At 39.5% G+C, this 18966-nt stretch overlaps 1 protein-coding gene and 1 pseudogene across 1 annotated transcript in view; one reads left to right on the forward strand and one right to left on the reverse strand.

Moving 5' to 3' along the window:
* Positions 1 to 18966, reverse strand: part of EFHC2 (EF-hand domain containing 2) — a 196935-nt gene that overhangs the window by 145427 nt on the left and 32542 nt on the right. The gene's annotated exons all lie outside the window — the stretch shown is intronic.
* On the forward strand, positions 8159 to 10084 carry LOC113887470 (annotated as a pseudogene).

An 18966-nucleotide genomic window follows, 5' to 3' on the forward strand; every position in this document is an offset into this window, starting at 1 on the left:
GGAGAAGGCAATGGCACCCCACTCCGGTACTCTTGCCTGGAAAATCCCATGGACAGAGAAGCCTGGTAGGCTGCAGTCCATGGGGTTGCGAAGAGTCAGACGTGACTGAGCGACTTCACTTTCACTTTTCACTTTCCTGCATTGGAGAAGGAAATGGCAACCCACTCCAGTGTTCTTGCCTGAAGAATCCCAGGGACGGGGGAGCCTGGTGGGCTGCCATCTATGGGGTCGCACAGAGTCGGACACGACTGAAGCGACTTAGCAGCAGCATCAGCAGCAACATCAATTTGGATTCCTAATTTTCACTTACAGTGTTTCTAAATATTACTGTCTGATGTAGCATTGACACAAAAAAATTGTGTGTAGAAGATTGTCCATCATGTGCTAGGCAATGCAATCATAAGGCAAAACAATAATCTCTTAGAATAAATTACAGAATTTTAAAAGATGGTGAAGTTAGTATGAACAATGCATGAGTCATAAAGGCTATTACTCAGGAACCAAACATCTAATTGTCTAAAACTTACAGTTGAGTTTTTAGAGATATTAGGAAAGAAAGAAACACCAATAATGTTCAGACTTAAATGGAGAGGTATTAAAGAAGGTGTATAACAATAAGGATCAATGCATGCTATTAGAGGTTAGTTAGTAGACAAAAATTTGTGTACATTTAATGCAGTGTTGTTTATTCTTCCTGAAAAAGCTGTTATTAAATCAATGGTTTCTCTTGTGATTATGGAATCATAGAATTAAGGAAATAAATTGTAACAAATTTTGCACTGTGTATATTAGATGGCTCCTTTATACAGGACAATATTTAAAGAAGTTTATCATATGTGAAGGGGAACAGAATAAATCACCCTAAAGTATGCCTCTTTGGAATAAGAATTATCTTGAGCTTATTATTTTTAAGAAACAGCAAGAGAAAGGCGAAGCTCTGAAAGCTGAGTAAAAGTCATTCTTGTAAAGGACATTTGGGGCTTTCCAGATGGTTCACTGGGTAAAGAATTTGCCTGTAATGCAGGAGACACAGGAGATGCAGGTTGAGATAAGGGTTGGATCCCTGGGTCAGGAAGATCCCCTGGAGAAGGAAATGGCAACTCACTCTAGTATTCTTGCCTGAAAAATCCCATGGACAAAGGAGCCTGGTGGGCTGTGGTCCAAAGGATCACAAAGAGTTGGACACCACTAAGCATGCATAGTTTGTTGTTGTTGTTGACAAGGGACATTTACAATGATAAGGGAAATCTCCATTGGTAAGGGTATCTCTCTGTCTGTGCCAGGAAAAGAAAGACTGTATCTAAAAGGCAAATCTCTGGAAACTTAACAATGGAGAAAGCATGAACTTAAGTCTGCATAACAACTGCAATGTCCTTTACTGTGCTTTGCCTGATAACCTCCCATAACTGGCTCACCCTGAGGCAGGAGACATGGGCCCCGCCCAGGGTAAAGCAATTGGTGATTCATTCTCTATTGACTCCAAGACAAGAATAGCAGGATAATTAAGGGAGGAGGCTGGGCCATGCCCGGACCACATATCTCTCATTCCTAAAGTCAGGAGACCACACATGAGCAGAAAAGTTCATTAAAGGTCATAGAGGAATGATGCTAACTAATGCCAGCCTACCCATTCATCTTTTTGGTAAAATCCATCCTGGCTAAGAGATGCATGTGCACAAATGGAAGGATCCTGAGATATACTAAATATGAACTGTGAACAAGGCAAATCAAAATGATTGGCCAAAGAAAACCTGGAAGAAATGCCCCATAAAAGTGATTTAAACTGCCACCATGGTGCAACTCAGGGAATCTCCCTCTGAATCTGCCCATGTCTACCCACATGTACTATACTCTTTTTCCTCCTAATAAATACTTTACTTACTTCACTATTTTCTGTTTCTGTGGAAATTCTTTGTAGAAATTCTGCAAAGGCAAAGGGCCAGGGCCTTTGTTACTCACCACTGGTCTAGTGGCTGGGATCTGGTGCTTTTATCACCAAATCCAACCTCAGTCTCTGGCTGGGAACCCAGGCCCTTCTCCAAGCAGTTTCAGGGTGAGGGCACCTGAGGTCACCCCCACCCCCAACATCTTTTGCCTTTAGCTGGAGCTAGTATTTAAGGTTGTGGCTTGGGCTATTTGGGAGAGTCACTCAGTTTTCCTAGTATCTCCCATGTATACAGGAGATAAACATGCTATTAAACTTGTTTGTTTTTCTCCAGTTAAGCTGTCTTTCATTACAGGAGGCATCTCTGCCAAGAACCTAGAAGAATACTGATAGTGGGTTGCCATTTCCTTCTCCAGGAGAGCTTCTCAACCCAGGGATCAAACCCGTGTCTCTTAGGTCTTCTGCATTAGCAGGTGGGTTCTTTACCACTAGTGCCACCTGAGAAGCCCCATACAGGAGGTAAACATGCTATTAAACTTGTTTGTTTTTCTCCAGTTAAGCTGTCTTTCATTACAGGAGGCACCTCAGCCAAGAACCTAGAAGGGTAAAGGGAAAATTATTTTCCTTCCCTGAACAGGCTCATTTACGAAAAATTCTAATAAATTTGAAATACAGAAATCATAGCCATCAATCATCAATACAACTAAAAATATATCATGTAACTATAAATATTATCACCCCTAATAATTATTATGAGGTGAAGAAATGTTAAAATACAAAAAATAAGTATAAAATTTAATAAAATTTAGAGGTACAAATCTGTAAGATACAAGCAAACCTATAACCTTAAGAGAATTTAAAAACAGCTAACTCAGGTAAATGTACTAACTCAGTGATTCTCAGCCTTCTCAGCTTCTCATTAGGAACTGAAAAAAAACAACCACCACACTCAAGCCTAAATAAATTAAATTGAAATCTTGGAAGCAATTAAAAAGGTCATTAGTATTTTCTTAAAGCTCTACAAGTAATTCTGAAATGCATTCACTATGAGCAATGGATTGAACAAAAATATTTGAAAATTTGTCATTAGGAAAATAAAGCAAAAAAGGATAAAAGCACAAATAGATATATTTAAAAGGAAAAAACAACTGTAATAAGTAAATCCAAAAGAGATTTTTTAATAAATAGGTAATATTCTAGTGTGTGGATGTGTGTGGGGGGGGGTGGGGTGGGAATTTCCTTTACCCTTCTAGGTTCTTCTGACTGGTCTAAAGAATTAAATTGAAATGAGAAAAATTAACAGGGAAAAAAAACAAATTTTATTAGGTACATATAGGGGCTTCATAAGAATATAAAGCCCAAGGACATCAGGCAATTGAAGCTTGTATGCCCTCTAAAAGAAAGAAAGATGTAGGGGTTTAGGTGGCTTCCCCTGTGGCTCAGCTGTAAAAGAATCTACCTGCAATGCAGGAGACGCAAGTTCAATCCCTGGGTTGGGAAGATGCCCTAGAGAAAGACATGGCAACCCACTCCAGTATTCTTGCCTGGAGAATCCCATGGACAGAGGAGCCTGGCGGGCTACAGTCCATATTGTTGCAAAGAGTCAGACATGACTGAAGCAACTTAGTATGCATGCATGCAAAGGGGTTTAGGACTTCAAAGAGGAGGAAGGTAATTCACAAGAAGATGAAAAAAGCAAATGTTCTGTAAACAAACATTTGCTGGGCCATACAGAAACAATGGGACACAGAGAGGAATTGTAACCAACACTTTGCTAGATTTTTCCCTGTCTCCCTTCAAGGAATAGGTCCTCTATCTAAGTTTTTTTACTCAGTTGGGGGAAGGCCAAAGGTTCTTCTTGAGTCTTTTGGGCCTTGACTGCTTTCAGCTCAAAATAAACTTTATGCCAAAGGTGGCAAATTTTGCTCCCTGCACTAGCAAAGATAATAAAGAAAGAATGTAATAACATAAAATCAGAAATGCAATAGTGTATTACAGAGAGGTGTAATAAATTATAAGATAGACATTATCTTATTATGTCATTCAAGCTTTTATGAAAATAAATTTTAAAGCCACAGTAAGTGATTTTCTGTAAGAATTGTGAAGTATCAAAACACAATAGCCAAGTGAGAAATTTAAAAATTACAAAAAAATTGCCCCAACAAAGGCTCCAACCAGGATGATTTACTAATGGATTCTTTCAAGCTTTCAAAGAAAAGAAAATCACAACTTTATATAACTCCCCTAGGATAACAAAAACGCTGGAAAGCCACAAAGGTGAATTTCAATGCCTAACAGACAAGCCATAAAAAAAAAGTTAACTCTGGAGCAACAGTTCTCACCGTGGCTTCACATTAGAATCACCTGTAGAGCTTTATCAAATCGTGATGTTTGGGCCACATCCACATCTATACACACCCACACACAATGAAATCAGGATGCCTCAGACTGAGCCCAGGTATAAGGGATTTTAAAGCTCCCCAAATGATTACAGTGTGCAAGCCAAGGTTGAAAACTACTGCTCCAGAGCAATTTCACTACTTAATGATTTATAGAGCAAAGATCCTAACTAAAATACAAGCAAACAAAGTTCAGGAGTCCATAAGAGTTATAAGCCAACTACACAAAAAGCAGCTTTTTCCTCACAGATGCAAAGATGTTTCCAAATAAAGAAGTAAGAGCAAATATATAATGATCTCACACTGTTTCCCACCACATACATTTTAAAATTTGAGCAATTCCTTAACAGGATTAAAAAGCATCTGTTTTAAAACAATAGCCTAAACTTTCAGTACTATATTTAACTATGTGTCTACCACAATCAGAAACAGAAACAAAAATGCCCCTACCAACACCATGATTTAATATTTTTTTAGGCATCCTGGACAAGGTAAGAAGTACAAATATTAGCAAGAAAGACACAAAGGTGTCATTATAAGGAGACATAATAATGGCACAGGCAAATGCTGAAAAACTATGGATAAATAAAAGATTTTAACATAACCACAACTGAACCAAAAATATCCTTATGTACTAGCAATGCTGCTGCTGCTGCTAAGTCACTTCAGTCGTGTCCGACTCTGTGCGACCCCATAGAGGGCCTGAAAATACAGTGGAAGGACAAAATAGGTTCACAATAAATAAAAAATTAAAAAATTACAAATAGTTTTAATGAAAACTCTGTGACCTAGATATAACTCTAAAAATATTTACTAAAATATATAGAACATGACAAAAAATAGGACAGGTGAAGTATATTCTGGATAAACACACTGAAATAACATATTTCAAGTGGATATTTCATTGGTGTTTTGCAAGGACTTGAAAACATGATTCTAATTTCATCTGATAAAAATAAACAGGTCAGCCTATTAAGGATAATTATGAAAATTAAACATAATGTAAAAGACATAACTCTCCCAGATCTTATACCTTACTATTATGCCTCGATTATTAAAAGTGTAAAACCAGAGTAATAAGAGACATACTAATGTGTAGAAAAGAATAGATGGTCTGGAAATAGGCTCTATTGAAAAGTTGAAGTTGAAAGTGAACTCGCTTAGTCGTGTCTGACACTTTGCGACCCCATGGACTGTAGCCTACCAGGCTCCTCTGTCCATGGGATTTTCCAGACAAGAGTACTGGAGTGGATTGCCATTTCCTTCTCCAGGGGATCTTCCCAATCCCGGGATAGAACCCAGGTCTCCCACATTGCAGGCAGATGCTTTACCATCTGAGCCACCAGGGAAATGTCTTACATATAGGAATTTAGCACATGATGAAAGAGGAGTCATATTACTAAGTTTAAAAAGTACTAACGTAGTAAAGTATCAATGTATATCTCCACCTAAAATAAATTATAACCCAAAATAAATACCAGACAGATTATAAGATTAAATATAAAATATCGGTTCCTTTCACCCTCCAAAAAAAGTGTGTATGTGTCAAAGCCCTTAAAGAGAGGATGACCATTTCACAGTTATGAAAAAAAGAGAAAATGATGACAGAAAAATATTAAAATTTAACTACAAAAATAAGTTACTTCAATGGGCTAAAATACAAATTAAAAACAAGCAACATACAAATTAAAAATTGTAGGAAATATGACAAAAGTTTATTTCATTAAAAATTTCTAATTAATTTTTAAAAGATCCTAAAAAGGAATAAAAACATGTGACCCATGGCGGATTCATGTTGATGTATGGCAAAACCAATACAATATTGTAATTAACCTCTAATTAAAATACGCAAGTTAAAAAAAAAAAGAAAAACAATTTAAAATGTACCACGGTCAATATTAAAAAAGGAAAACATTCACTCAAAAATTATCAGATAAGAACAAATTATTTGGCCGGGCGGGAAGGACAGCGCGGTGGACTGGTGGCTCGGAGCGGCGGGCGACATGTTCCGGGCACCAGACAGCGAGGGCGGTAAAAAATTAAAAAAAAAAAAAAGAACAAATTATTTGTGAGGCACTAGTTTTGTTTGTTTCTATTAAATGAGCCTGGTAGGATTATTCATTACCTGCTGCTGCTGCTACTGCTAAGTCGCTTCAGTTGTGTCCGACTCTGTGCGACCCCATAGACGGCAGCCCACCAGGCTCCGCCGTCCCTGGAATTCTCCAGGCAAGAACACTGGAGTGGGTTGCCATTTCCTTCTCCAATGCCTGAAAGTGAAAAGTGAAAGGCAAGTCGCTCAGTCGTTTCCGACCCTCAGCGACCCCATGGACTGCAGCCTTCCAGGCTCCTCCGTCCATGGGATTTTCCAGGCAAGAGTACTGGAGTGGCGTGCCATTGCCTTCTCCGTATTCATTACCTACGAGATTTTAAATTATTAAAGTTATTCTGAGGTACTGTGACGCTATGAGGAGCCATTTTAAAATTCCTACACTTTGTCTAACTCCATTTTTGGGCATGCAGCCCCGAAGAAACAAACCAAAATATGGAGAAACATATGGCGCAAGGATATTATTTGCAGCATCTTTTTTAATTATAGAAAAAAATAGAGCAGGGAAATTACAGATCTAACAAGAAGGGAAGGATTTGGTGAATTATGGCACATCTACGTATTCTATGGAATATTCTGAAAGCACTAGTATAATGTTTTTAAAAACGATGCAGCAGTAAGAGAAATGCTTAGGCTACAAAAAAACACTGAGTGGAAAAAAAAGGACTGAAATGATAATAGGCTACGATTATAACTACGTTTTCAAAGTCATGTATGTTTAGACTATGTTTTTAAAAACCGTAATTACATTTTTTTTATTTTTTAAAAAAATTAAGTGTTAGAAAAACAAAAAGCCAGTAATGGCTCCAATGGCGGCAGCTCCAGGCAGGCTGGCTGGGACACAGGATGTGGGGGGAGGAGCAGCTGTTGGGCGGAGGGAACAGACCTGAGGTAGAGGCAGAAAGGTGGAGCCCAGCTTGGGGGGAGTGCTTCCGGTGGCCAGGGCTGGTGGGCAGGACGATCTGTGCCCTTCCCCCACCCTTCTCCAGCACACTGGGTTCGGCCCTGCTCTCCTTCACTCCATCGGCCAAATGGACTTCTAGGCCACCAGGCCAGCTCAAGGGCGCCTCTGTGGGGTCCCTAAAGCACCTTGCAGTCTTTTGGAGGGCTCTGATATCTCTCGAGGGCCTCGTATTCCAAACCAAACGGAAGCGCTTTCTAGTCACCGGAAGTGCTTTGACGCCCGGAAGTAGATCCGTAGGGGCGGGGGAAAGTGGTCCGTGATCCGTGAGGCACGCTGTGGCTTCGGGGTTCGGACGCCATACCCGGCTGTCGGTGAATCTTGGATCTTTGTGACTTTTCCAAATACCTTTGAGATCACGAACTCAGTGGAAGGACCTTGACATCACTAGAACACTGAGAACTGGGACAGGCGAGTGAAAGAAAGGAGAGCAGAGCGGTCCCGAAGCCGCGGAAGCGGCGCAAGTTCAGCGCTAAGGTAGGATCCCCCAGCAAACGTGGATCCTCTGGCGTCCCAGTGACGTGGCCCCCTCCAGCTGGCCAGCTTAGAACTCTGTATTACGTCCCGGGGAGTCTAGCAGCCCCGAGGACCTAAAAGTCCAGAAGGACATTCTTGTGGCCTTCAAGCCGAGGTTTCCTGGGGCTCATCCTACCAGGGAATTCCTCCTCCTACCCTTCCCGTTCCTCACGCTCCAGTGTGGGTAGAAAAGCCTCCAAAGACTACTGATTTGGAGTACTTGAGGTTCTTCTCATCTTTGGAATCGTCTTAGCGCCATCCGCATTTGTTCTGCTAGCTTTCTAGAAGAAATGGCTTCTCTAAAGGATGCTAAGGTTAATCCCAAAAACAGTTCCTGTGACTCTGCAAACGCAGAATTTGCAGCCGTAGCTGACGGTCAAAATACTAAGACTGAGGAAGCAAATGGCGGACAGAGAAAGCAGGGTAGTCAGCAAGACCAAAGCTCATCAGTGGTCGACTTGAAGGCAATTCAGGGCGTCCCGGAACCATCAATGCCAGGAGAGGCTGCCACTAGTACAAAAGGGAGTGCAGCAGAGCAGCCCAGTCCTGGAGAAAGAGGAGCCAGCTGTATCCCCTGCTCTGGTCCTCACGGAAAAACGTCAGCCTCAGAGGTTGGAGTGGAGAATAGAGAGATTAGAGGCGTCTGTGACAAAAGAATGATGACACAGCCTGAGCAGAAGCCACTTGGTGACCCAAAGTCATTCTTTTCTGAAAAAGGCTCTTCTGCCCAAAAATTTCCAGACAGCCATGACCATTCTTCAGAAATACCAAAACATCAAAATTGGGGTGTGGTAACTGAGCACCCTTCTTCAGGATGTGACTGGTCTGATTTGGGTGAGGTTCCTACGTTGGGATTCCCTCAGGAAGAGCCAGTCTCACTCAGTCTGGCAGAAACTTCAAAGCCTCCATTCTTCACAACTGAGCAGGTTACCTACTGGCCTAATTGGTACGGTGGCCCTTGGCATGACTCTGCCAGCTACTGGCCCAGCAGTTCCAAGCCTCCTTGCTATTCTTCCATGGGCCATAGCATCAGCAGCAGCAGCACATACCTGGCTGGAAGGAGCAGCCAGAGCTACTGGAGTGATTATTCCTCTAGTTTTCTAGTGTCCTCCTCAGACTGGTCCAGAGAGTGGATGGCATCAGAAGGTCAGTCTCCAAGTTCTCGTTCATTTCTTTTCTCTAGAGGTTCAGAAACCAAGGTGAAGGAGTGGAGATGGCATCTCCAAGAGGAGATCCCACCACATCATCAGGGAGAATATGCATATTATTACCTGCCAAAGAGCCAGTGGGAACAAAGCCTAGAGGTGGGTTTCATTGATACCCACCTGCAAAAGCACCATTGGAAACAAAGCCTAGAGGGTTTCATTGATACCCACTGTCACCTGGAAATGCTGTTTTCCAGGCTGTGTTTCAGAGGGACCTTTGGCAGGTTCAGAGAAGTTTATAGTCGCTCCTTCCCTAAGGAATTTCAAGGCTGCATCTCCGATTTCTCTGATCCTCGCACACTAAACAATGGTCTATGGGAGGAGATGTTGAAAGATAATATGACTTGGGGGGCCTTTGGCTGTCACCCCCATTTTGCAAGTGGCTACAATGACATCCAAGAAAGAAACATTTTGCAAGCCTTACGGCACCCCAAGGCTATAGCATTTGGAGAAATTGGCTTGGATTATTCCTATAAGTGCAGCACACCTATCCCAGAGCAGCACAAGATATTTAAGAAGCAGCTACAGCTGGCCGTGTCTCTAAAGAAGCCCATAGTGCTCCACTGCCGAGAAGCTGACAGTGATCTGCTGGGCATCATGAAAAAATTTGTGCCCTCTGACTACAAGATCCATAGGCATTGCTTCATTGGTAGTTACCGAGTCATCGAGCCTCTTCTTAACTACTTTCCCAACATGTCCGTGGGCTTCACAGCAGTCCTGACCTACCCTTCTGCCTGGGAAGCCCGGGATGCTCTGAAAAATATCCCACTGGAAAGAATCCTTGTGGAAACCAACTCTCCCTACTTCCTCCCAAATGGGGTTTCTAAAAGGTATTGCCGGTATTCCCATCCAGGTCTGGCCCTGCATACGATTGAAGAGATTGCCAAAATCAAAGATCAGTCGATCTCTCACACCTTGGTTACCATACGAAAGAACACTAGTCGTGTCTACAATATTTAAGCAGAGAGGGCACAGTCAGGAGTCTTCCAGAAAAGAAAGACCAGCATCCTGACAACACAAACATAGACTTGGTTTGAACTCTGCCTGTGTCCCAGGTCAAGGAGGTGTTTGGCAAGCCCATTGGAACAGAAGAAACCAGAACAGGATGTTCTCCTCAAAACCTCTTCGTAAGACTTCTGCTTCTGGCTGGTAGGGTGGGGTGCAGTGGGATGGGAGGAGGGCTAAGGGAACTATCCTTAATGTTATTAGGGGTTTCCTCCTAGCCCAGTTGTGCCAGGGTAGTCCGTAAAGAAGATAGAGTTCCATAGGGTTCAAGTTCGCTAATCCAAATCCTTGTTCTCTGCAGCCTGTGTTTTTGAGCAATTGGTGACTAAAGTCACCCTCCTGTCTTAAAAAAGGGGGGGAGGGCAAGGAATGTTGAATTTTAGAAATAAGCTAGGTGACTTGTTCTGTTTATTGCCAAAATCTATTTGTTATTATAGGAGTTCTATAATCCCTATGGGTTGTTGTTAAATTCTTAAATTTGTGACTGTTCAACTTGCAATTTCTTTCTAAAGATAAACTAACAGTATCGTTTCATCTAAGAGGAAATAGGTTTAGATAAAAATGAGTTAATAGTCATAATAAGGGTGGGGGGGACTGTCGGGTAGCTTAGAATGACAGGAGCCAAACTGGTGGAATCTTAAAACCACTGAGATGGGTTTTGATTCTGAACTGAACTTCCTCACAACACTTGGATAACTGTAAAGCTCTTCAGATAACCAGCATTTAATAGCAATTCTTCATTCAAATTGCTCTGATTCTTTACAAAGGCAAATGTATACCACTTAGAAAAATCATTCTCCAGAAGGGCAGAAACAAAGAAGAGCTTCAGCTGCCCACTTGGCAAACAGCAGTCCTCCTTGAGAAATTAAAATGAACCCACATTTTAGGGAAAACATTTGAATTAGGAAATTTAATTTTGCCAGCCAAAGCACATACTTAAGTCTAGGAGTCCCATTACTGGATGAGAAATTCCATTTTTAAAATGGAAAATCACTTTTGAAAACTAAATCAATGAAAAGAGGCCTAGCATACTCCAGACTTCTCTAGTTTCCTTTGTGCCTGTTTATGAGGATCCAGAAAAATCAGCTGGCTCTTCACCATCTGGTTCTCAGTTCAGAAGTCTCCTCCACAGAGAAGCCCTCCCTGACCACCAGTTTGTAAGTGTTCACCTCACCTAAGAGGAAAAAAATCCTTGGTTTACTATTTTGATTTCATTCTAGCACTTAGCCTTGTTTGAGATTGTATTGTTAATATAATGTGTTCATTGGTTATCTTCCCCACTAGGTTGTAAGTTTACATGCTTGTGATTCTCCTTCACACTGTATATACACCTGATGTTAGAAGAGTGCCTGGAATAGAGCAGGCACTCAGCAAAGATTTCTTGGAATAATGTGAATGAATAACTGACTTTATTAACAACTGGCAGTAAATGATAATACCTGAGCAAAGGGGCAGATACTAGTAAGAGACTAGAAAATTAAGCCATCCTAGTCTAGCACTCCTGGTTAATTTACAAGACAAGGCAAGGTTGAAAAGCCACGTATACTCTGCCAGTAGATGTCATCGATAATAAAAGGAATAAATAAAAAAGATCGAGCCCTACCAGGGACTTGACAGTTCATATTTCCTATGAATAATACTGAGTATAGCATAGATTTCTTCTTTGCTGGGAATCTAGTCATTTGAGAAAAAGAAAGCTGTAGCTAAAGAGCTTCGCTTTGCTTAGAACAAAAGAAGTTGATGCAGTGTTAAAGGTGCGATTTAATTACATTTTGCAAGACAGAAAACATTCAAAAATTAAGCCAGTGTTTTGAGTTAGGAAGGTTTTTTTTTTTTTTTTTCCATTTAATGTATGCTTTAGATAGACATTGTTCACAGTGTGTCCCTCAACCCACTGGAGCCCTGAGCTTTTGATAAACAATTTTAGGAAAGTGGGTTCCATGGACACACATATTTGGTAAATAATGAGTTGTACAAAGTTTCTCAGATTTCTTTTTATCTCACATGTTCTGTGATATACCAACACGAGCCACAAATACTCAAGACGGTGTTTCTTAAAGTTGTGCTGTGCTTAGTTTAGTTGCCCGTTGTGTCTTTGTGACCCCACGGACTGTAGCGCGCCAGGCTCTTCTGACCATGGGGATTCTCCAGGCAAGAATACTGGAGTGGGTAGCCTATCCCGAAATGGCAGCCCACTGCAGTATTCTTGCCTGGAAAATCCCATGGACAGAGGAGCCTGGTGGGCTATAGTCCATGGGATTCCAAATAGTCAGGTGTCTGAGCACACATGCATGCACAGCACAATTCAGTGAGCTCAAGTTCTTTAGAAACACAGGGAAACACAGCCTTAGTCACACTCTTGCTGTTGTGATGCCCTTATCACACTTTGTACAAATCTCTGCTCATGACGTTCTAACATCCTCTGTCATTTACCTTTCTCACAACATAAGCTCTGTGGAGAACACAGTGTCATCAATGTGATCCTAGCAAAGTGACATTACCAAGTGGGCACTTTAAAAACAAGTGTAAATGAATGTTTACATTTGTAAGCATAAAATCAGTAAGACAAATAGGATATACACATATTAAAATTAAAGTTCTGTTCCAAAAAAAGGATCTTTTTACATGGAGAAAATACTTTTCTTAACCTGCTCGTCTCCCTCTACATTTTTGATGACAAATGCATAGACTATACTCTGCAGTGTTTCTAACATGTGAGAGCTTTGCCATTATTTCTTTAGGAATGGAAGTGAGCAATAGTCTTTTCTGAGTGTAGTATATCCAGAGTGGCAGAAGTCAAAAATCACAATCTTCCTTTTACTTATTTCATGAAAGCAGTAAAGAACACTTTATCTGTTAATGTTACTAGTTAAAAATTAATAGAAAAAAAATAATGAAAACAAGAAAAAAAATGAAAAAAACCCACAAAACAAAAACAAACATCATGATCCAGATGTGCAAAATTTGAGCCGTTTGTAAGTCGTTTTCTACTAAAGTCATAGATAGTTCATTGAGTTGTAGAGATAGATTATTTAGCATTCATATTTGTATGGCACTTGGTTTGTCTACTGTCCTGTTCTGGAAGTTCAGAGAGCCATGAAGACAGCCAGGGATCTAGAATTTCAATTTGTCATGTGGTCCCTGGGCCATCAGTCAGTCCAGAGTCACCAGGTCTCTCATGCCCATTAATGGGCTGGGCTCCCTGAACCTTGGCAGTCCTTTCACACTGCACATCAATATTTCGCTTCACTTAAATTTTAGAAAGGCAGTTAATTCTATCTTTAAAGCTCAAAAGGAACAAATTGCCCACTTTGTCTTGAGAGATGGGAGGATTCTGTTTCTTCAGCTGGTCTTTATTCGTATCTGACATCAAAATGAGTACCTGCTTATTGTGGAATTTTTGAGACTACTAAAGAGCACAAACAGGGGGAAAAAGTTCAAAATCCTACTACTAGGAAACAGTTTAACAACTGAAGTAGCTCTCTAGAGGTTTTCCCCTAACATTTCCATAGTTTTGGCCAATTCCAGCATTGTACTCCTTGAGTCAGCTTTACTAATTAGTATTTACTATAAAACTCATTTCACATCATAATTAGCATAAGCAGTGCATTTTACTTCCTCTGAGTTTGTGATTTAAATACATTATTTTGTGTATTATGGTTTGCTTTCCTGAGCAACAAACTAGAAGTGTGTTAATTCTGTTGTATGTTTTTAAGACTCAACTCTTTGATCTCTTGTTCAAATCTTTTCTGCTTACTGATTTATAAAATGCTGCTTTTAAGTTTGTTTTTTCCTTCAGTTCTTGGGTATCTGTTTTTTTTTTTTTTTGGTACTTTTTTCTAATGCCTTAAGTTTAATTTGGGGGGAAAAGATAAAAGTATTCAATACCACAGATTTGCTTTAATTATAACTCTGCTATATCGATAGGATTTTTTATTTTAATGTTTATTTTCCCACTAAAAATTAATACATATGCATTACACAAATATGAAAATAGGAACAGAAAGAAGTATAGGATATTTCCACTACCCAAAACCCACTGTTTTATTAATGTCTTTTCTTAACATAATTGTGATTCTATGTCAAATTACATATACTTTTAAAAAAAATTGTATTTTCCTTATTATGCCAAATTATATATATATATTTTTAAATGCATATGTTTTCATGCCCATACTCACTGAAGATTTATATGCCACAAAATCCCACCACCAATCTATATACAATTTCATGTATATGTTGATTAAGCAGAGTTAAAGAAGGAATATTTACAGGTTCGAGAGATTTCAATTCTATTCATTGTTTTTAATTTGTAAAGAATTGTCAGTTCAAGTGTTAATTCCAAAAATTAACATCTATTGGAACAATGCCCTCGAATGGACAAAAATAATGTATTTTTTTCTTTTTATATCCCTATCTTGCATTTGTCATTTTACTGTTTATTGTGCTTTTATCTTTAAATAAACATTTAAAATGCTTACAATCTGTTTTCAACTTTATTTATATTTTGTAATTTACTCATAAGTTTGTTTCCGTTGCTTACCACTAACCCTTTCATTTTATGACTTCCCCCAAGGTTGAACCATTTAATTTGCTTTATGATTGGCTGGAGTTCAAGCAACTTTCTCAGGAAAAGATTGTGAATGGCATGTTTATGAGAAATCATGTATCTGAGAAAATCTTTCTGCTGCTTTCATTAATAATACCTTGGCTGAGTCTAGAACTTTTGGGTCACATACATTTTCCTCTAAAAGTTAGAGACACTGCTTCACTGTCTCCTGGCATTTAATTTGCATAGCATTCTGATGTCAACTTCTCTTTATTTGGAGGGTTAAACTACTTTTTCTCTCAGGATGTTAGGTAATTTCTTTGCATTGCCGTTGAAATTAACATTAAAAAATGCCAGACTATATCTGCTTATTGGTTTCTCTTTTATTATTTTCTCTGGTACACACTAAGCATTCAGTCTAGCTGAGAAAGTTGGTTTTGTCGGCTGCTGTCTCAGGTCACACAGAGTTGGACACGACTGAAGCGACTTAGCAGCAGCATAGCACGCTTAATTGATTTGATTGCTTTTAATCTAGCTTTTAATTCTTTAGGAGCAACTGTCTATATTATAGGAGCTCCACCTTTTGTCCAGCCTTTCATTACCTATCTCACTGCTCTCATATCTAACCTTTTCCTCTGCATTCTGGGAGAATTTTTCAAGTTTGCCTCTTCCATATCATTTTCTCATTTCTTTTCTTTCTTTTCTTTTCTTTTTCTTTTCTTTTTTTTTTTTTTTTTTACTATATATAGTGCTTTTTAGTTTCCTCACATTGTTTTCCTTCTTTAGTGAACTCCCTTTGCCTTTTCACCTACAGGCTCATTCAGCAATATTTTAAATGTATTCTCTTGTTCTCTTGTCTCCTTCTAACCTTCACTTCAGTTTGCTTTAACCACTTTGTTTCATATACTTCTTTCCACTTAATAGGAAGCACAAAGCAAATTATCAAAAATATTCATTTTCTTATGGGAAACATCTTTTTAAAATAAATATTTGTCTTCCTCTGCCCCTTAAATACTATGTTCTTCTCCATTTATGTTACAGAGCCTTTTCAGAAACCTTCTCTTGGGTTTCTTTGTTCATTCTTGAATAAAGAGCAGTGTATCTAGACTGATGTTTTTCTAAAACTAGGGTGGGCAGGTCTTCTTTCCTTCCTTCACTGCCAATTCCAGTGTTCTAATTCCTCCTGTCAGTGGGAAGCTGGTTGATAGAAATTCATACACAGCCTATTAAAGAAGCAGGGGCCATGGAGAGTCCCTGCAGGAAAAACTTCAGGTTTTTCCATGAAAAAATTTTATAAATTGACCGACTTCCACTCTGGGAACAGAGCTTGTATAGCCAGTCCTTCATGTTCATTGCCTGCCACATCAGAGAAACGCCCTAATGTAGGGACTGCTTTTTCCCGCAGTGTGACTATTACTGAGGGGGCCTCCTAGTAACACTCTTAATCCATCAATAGCTATGAAAGTAAGCCCAGTGGAAGTCCCTACAGATTGTCAGAACCGCCCAACTCCATTCTTGTCACTTCCTCAGGAAGTGAAATTTCACATTGGTTTTGGTATAATTCTTAAAAATGACCACCTGCACTGTATCCAGTTGAAATCCTTCACCATTTGCAGCATGAAGATGGAACTTCTCCCTGGCCTTCAACACTATTATGGACTCTCCACTGCTTGTCAGCCTTTTGGCTAAGATGAAGTGTGACTTCTCCATATTTAAAAATTTTGCAGTCATTTTATTTGGGATTGCGAAGATGGAGATGTTCATCTAAATATCAACGCCCAAGTTATAACCTCACTCCAAATTCTCATTTTTTCCTCATTTCTTTTTTGATAAATTTATGTTCCTATGGACACTGTGTTCAAATAGGCAGATCTTATTTTAGAAAATTCAAGTTATACAAATCTGAATCTCATTTAGCTGAACATAAGAGATGGTCAATAAAGGTAAATTCAATAACTAAATAAAAATACAAACTAGAGAAAGATAATTTCTACAAATTTTTATATTATAAAAATATAATCAATTTATGCTCCAATTTTTTCTTTTTTGGTCTGATGGAATTTATTTTTTAATATAAATTTATTTATTTTAATTGGAGGCTAATTACTTTACAATATTCTTTTGGTTTTGCCATACATTGACATGAATCCACCATGGATGTACATGTGTTCCCCATCCTGAACACCCTTTCCACCTCCCTCCCCATACCATCCCTCTGGGTCATCTCAGTGCACCAGCCCCGAGCACCCTGTATCATGCATCGAACCTGGACTGGCAGTTCATTTCACATATGATAATATACATGCTTCAATGCCATTCTCCCAAATCATCCCACCCTTGCCCTCTCCCACAGAGTCCAAAAGACTGTTCTATACATCTGTGTGTCTTTTGCTATCTTGCATACAGGGTTATCGTTACCATCTTCCTAAATTCAATATATATGCGTTATTATACTGTATTGGTGTTTTTCTTTCTGGCTGACTTCACTCGTATAATAGGCTCCAGTTTCATCCACCTCATTAGAACTGATTGAAATGTATTCTTTGTAATGGCTGAGTAATACTCCATTGTGTATATGTACAACAGCTTTCTTATCCACTCGTCTGCTGATGGACATCTAGGTTGCTGCCATGTCCTGGCTATTATAAACAGTGCTGTGATGAACATTGGGGTACATGTGTCTCTTTCAATTCTGGTTTCCTTGGTGTGTATGCCCAGCAGTGGGATTGCTGGGTCATATGGCAATTCTATTTCCAGTTTTTTTAAGGAATCTCCACACTGTTCTCCATAGTGGCTGTACTAGTTTGCATTCCCACCAACAGTGTAAGAGGGTTCCCTTTTCTCCACACCCTCTCCAGCATTTATTGCTTGTAGACTTTTGGATAGCAGCCATTCTGACTGGCGTGAAACGGTACCTCATTGTGGTTTTGATTTGCATTTCTCTGATAATGAGTGATGTTGAGCATCTTTTCATGTGTTTGTTAGCCATCTGTATGTCTTCTTTGGAGAAATGTCTGTTTAGTTCTTTGGTCCATTTTTTGATTGGGTCATTTATTTTTCTGGAATTGAGCTACAGGAGTTGCTTATATATTTTTGAGATTAATTCTTTGTCACTTGCTTCGTTTGGTATTATTTTCTCCCATTCTGAAGGCTGTCTTTTCACCTTGCTTATAGTTTCCTTTGTTGTGCAGAAGCTTTTAATTTTAATTAGGCCCCATTTGTTTATTTTTGCTTTTATTTCCAAAACTCTGGGAGGTGGGTCATAGGGGATCCTGCTGTGATGTATGTCGGAGAGTGTTTTGCCTATGTTCTCCTCTAGGAGTTTTATAGTTTCTGGTCTTACATTTAGATCTTTAATCCATTTTGAGTTTATTTTTGTGTATGGTGTTAGAAAGTGTTCTAGTTTCATTCTTTTACAAGTGGTTGACCAGTTTTCCCAGCACCACTTGTTAAAGATATTGTCTTTTCTCCATTGTTAACAAGTGGTGCTGGGAAAACTGGTCAACCACTTGTAAAAGAATGAAACTAGAACACTTTCTAACACCATACACAAAAATAAACTCAAAATGGATTAAAGATCTAAATGTAAGACCAGAAACTATAAAACTCCTAGAGGAGAACATAGGCAAAACACTCTCCGACATACATCACAGCAGGATCCCCTATGACCCACCTCCCAGAGTTTTGGAAATAAAAGCAAAAATAAACAAATGGGGCCTAATTAAAATTAAAAGCTTCTGCACAACAAAGGAAACTATAAGCAAGGTGAAAAGACAGCCTTCAGAATGGGAGAAAATAATACCAAACGAAGCAAGTGACAAAGAATTAATCTCAAAAATATCCAGCAACACGACTGAGCGACTTCACTTCACTTTTTAGGTCCTTGTTAAACCTTTCTTGCATCTTCTCAATCCTTGTCTCCAGCCTATTTATCTGTAACTCCATTTTGTTTTCAAGATTTTGGATCATTTTCACTATCATTATTTGGAATTCTTTATCAGGTAGATTCCCTATCTCTTCCTTTTGTTTGGTTTGCTGAGCATTTATCCTGTTCCTTTAACTGCTGGGTATTTCTCTGCCTCTTCATCTTGTTTATATTGCTGTGTTTGGTGTGGCCTTTCCGTATTCAATGGCTTCCCTGGTGGCTCAGATGGTAAAGTGTCTGCCTGCAGTGCGGGAGACCCGGGTTCGATTCCTGGGTCAGGAAGATCCCCTGGAGAAGGAAATGGCAATCCACTCCAGCACTCTTGCCTGGAAAATCCCACTGATGGAGGAGCCTGATAGGCTACAGTCCATGGGGTCGCAAAGAGTCAGACATGACTGAGCAACTTCACTTTCA

This window comes from Bos indicus x Bos taurus, chromosome X (genome assembly GCF_003369695.1).
Source record: "Bos indicus x Bos taurus breed Angus x Brahman F1 hybrid chromosome X, Bos_hybrid_MaternalHap_v2.0, whole genome shotgun sequence".
Lineage (NCBI taxonomy): Eukaryota > Metazoa > Chordata > Mammalia > Artiodactyla > Bovidae > Bos > Bos indicus x Bos taurus.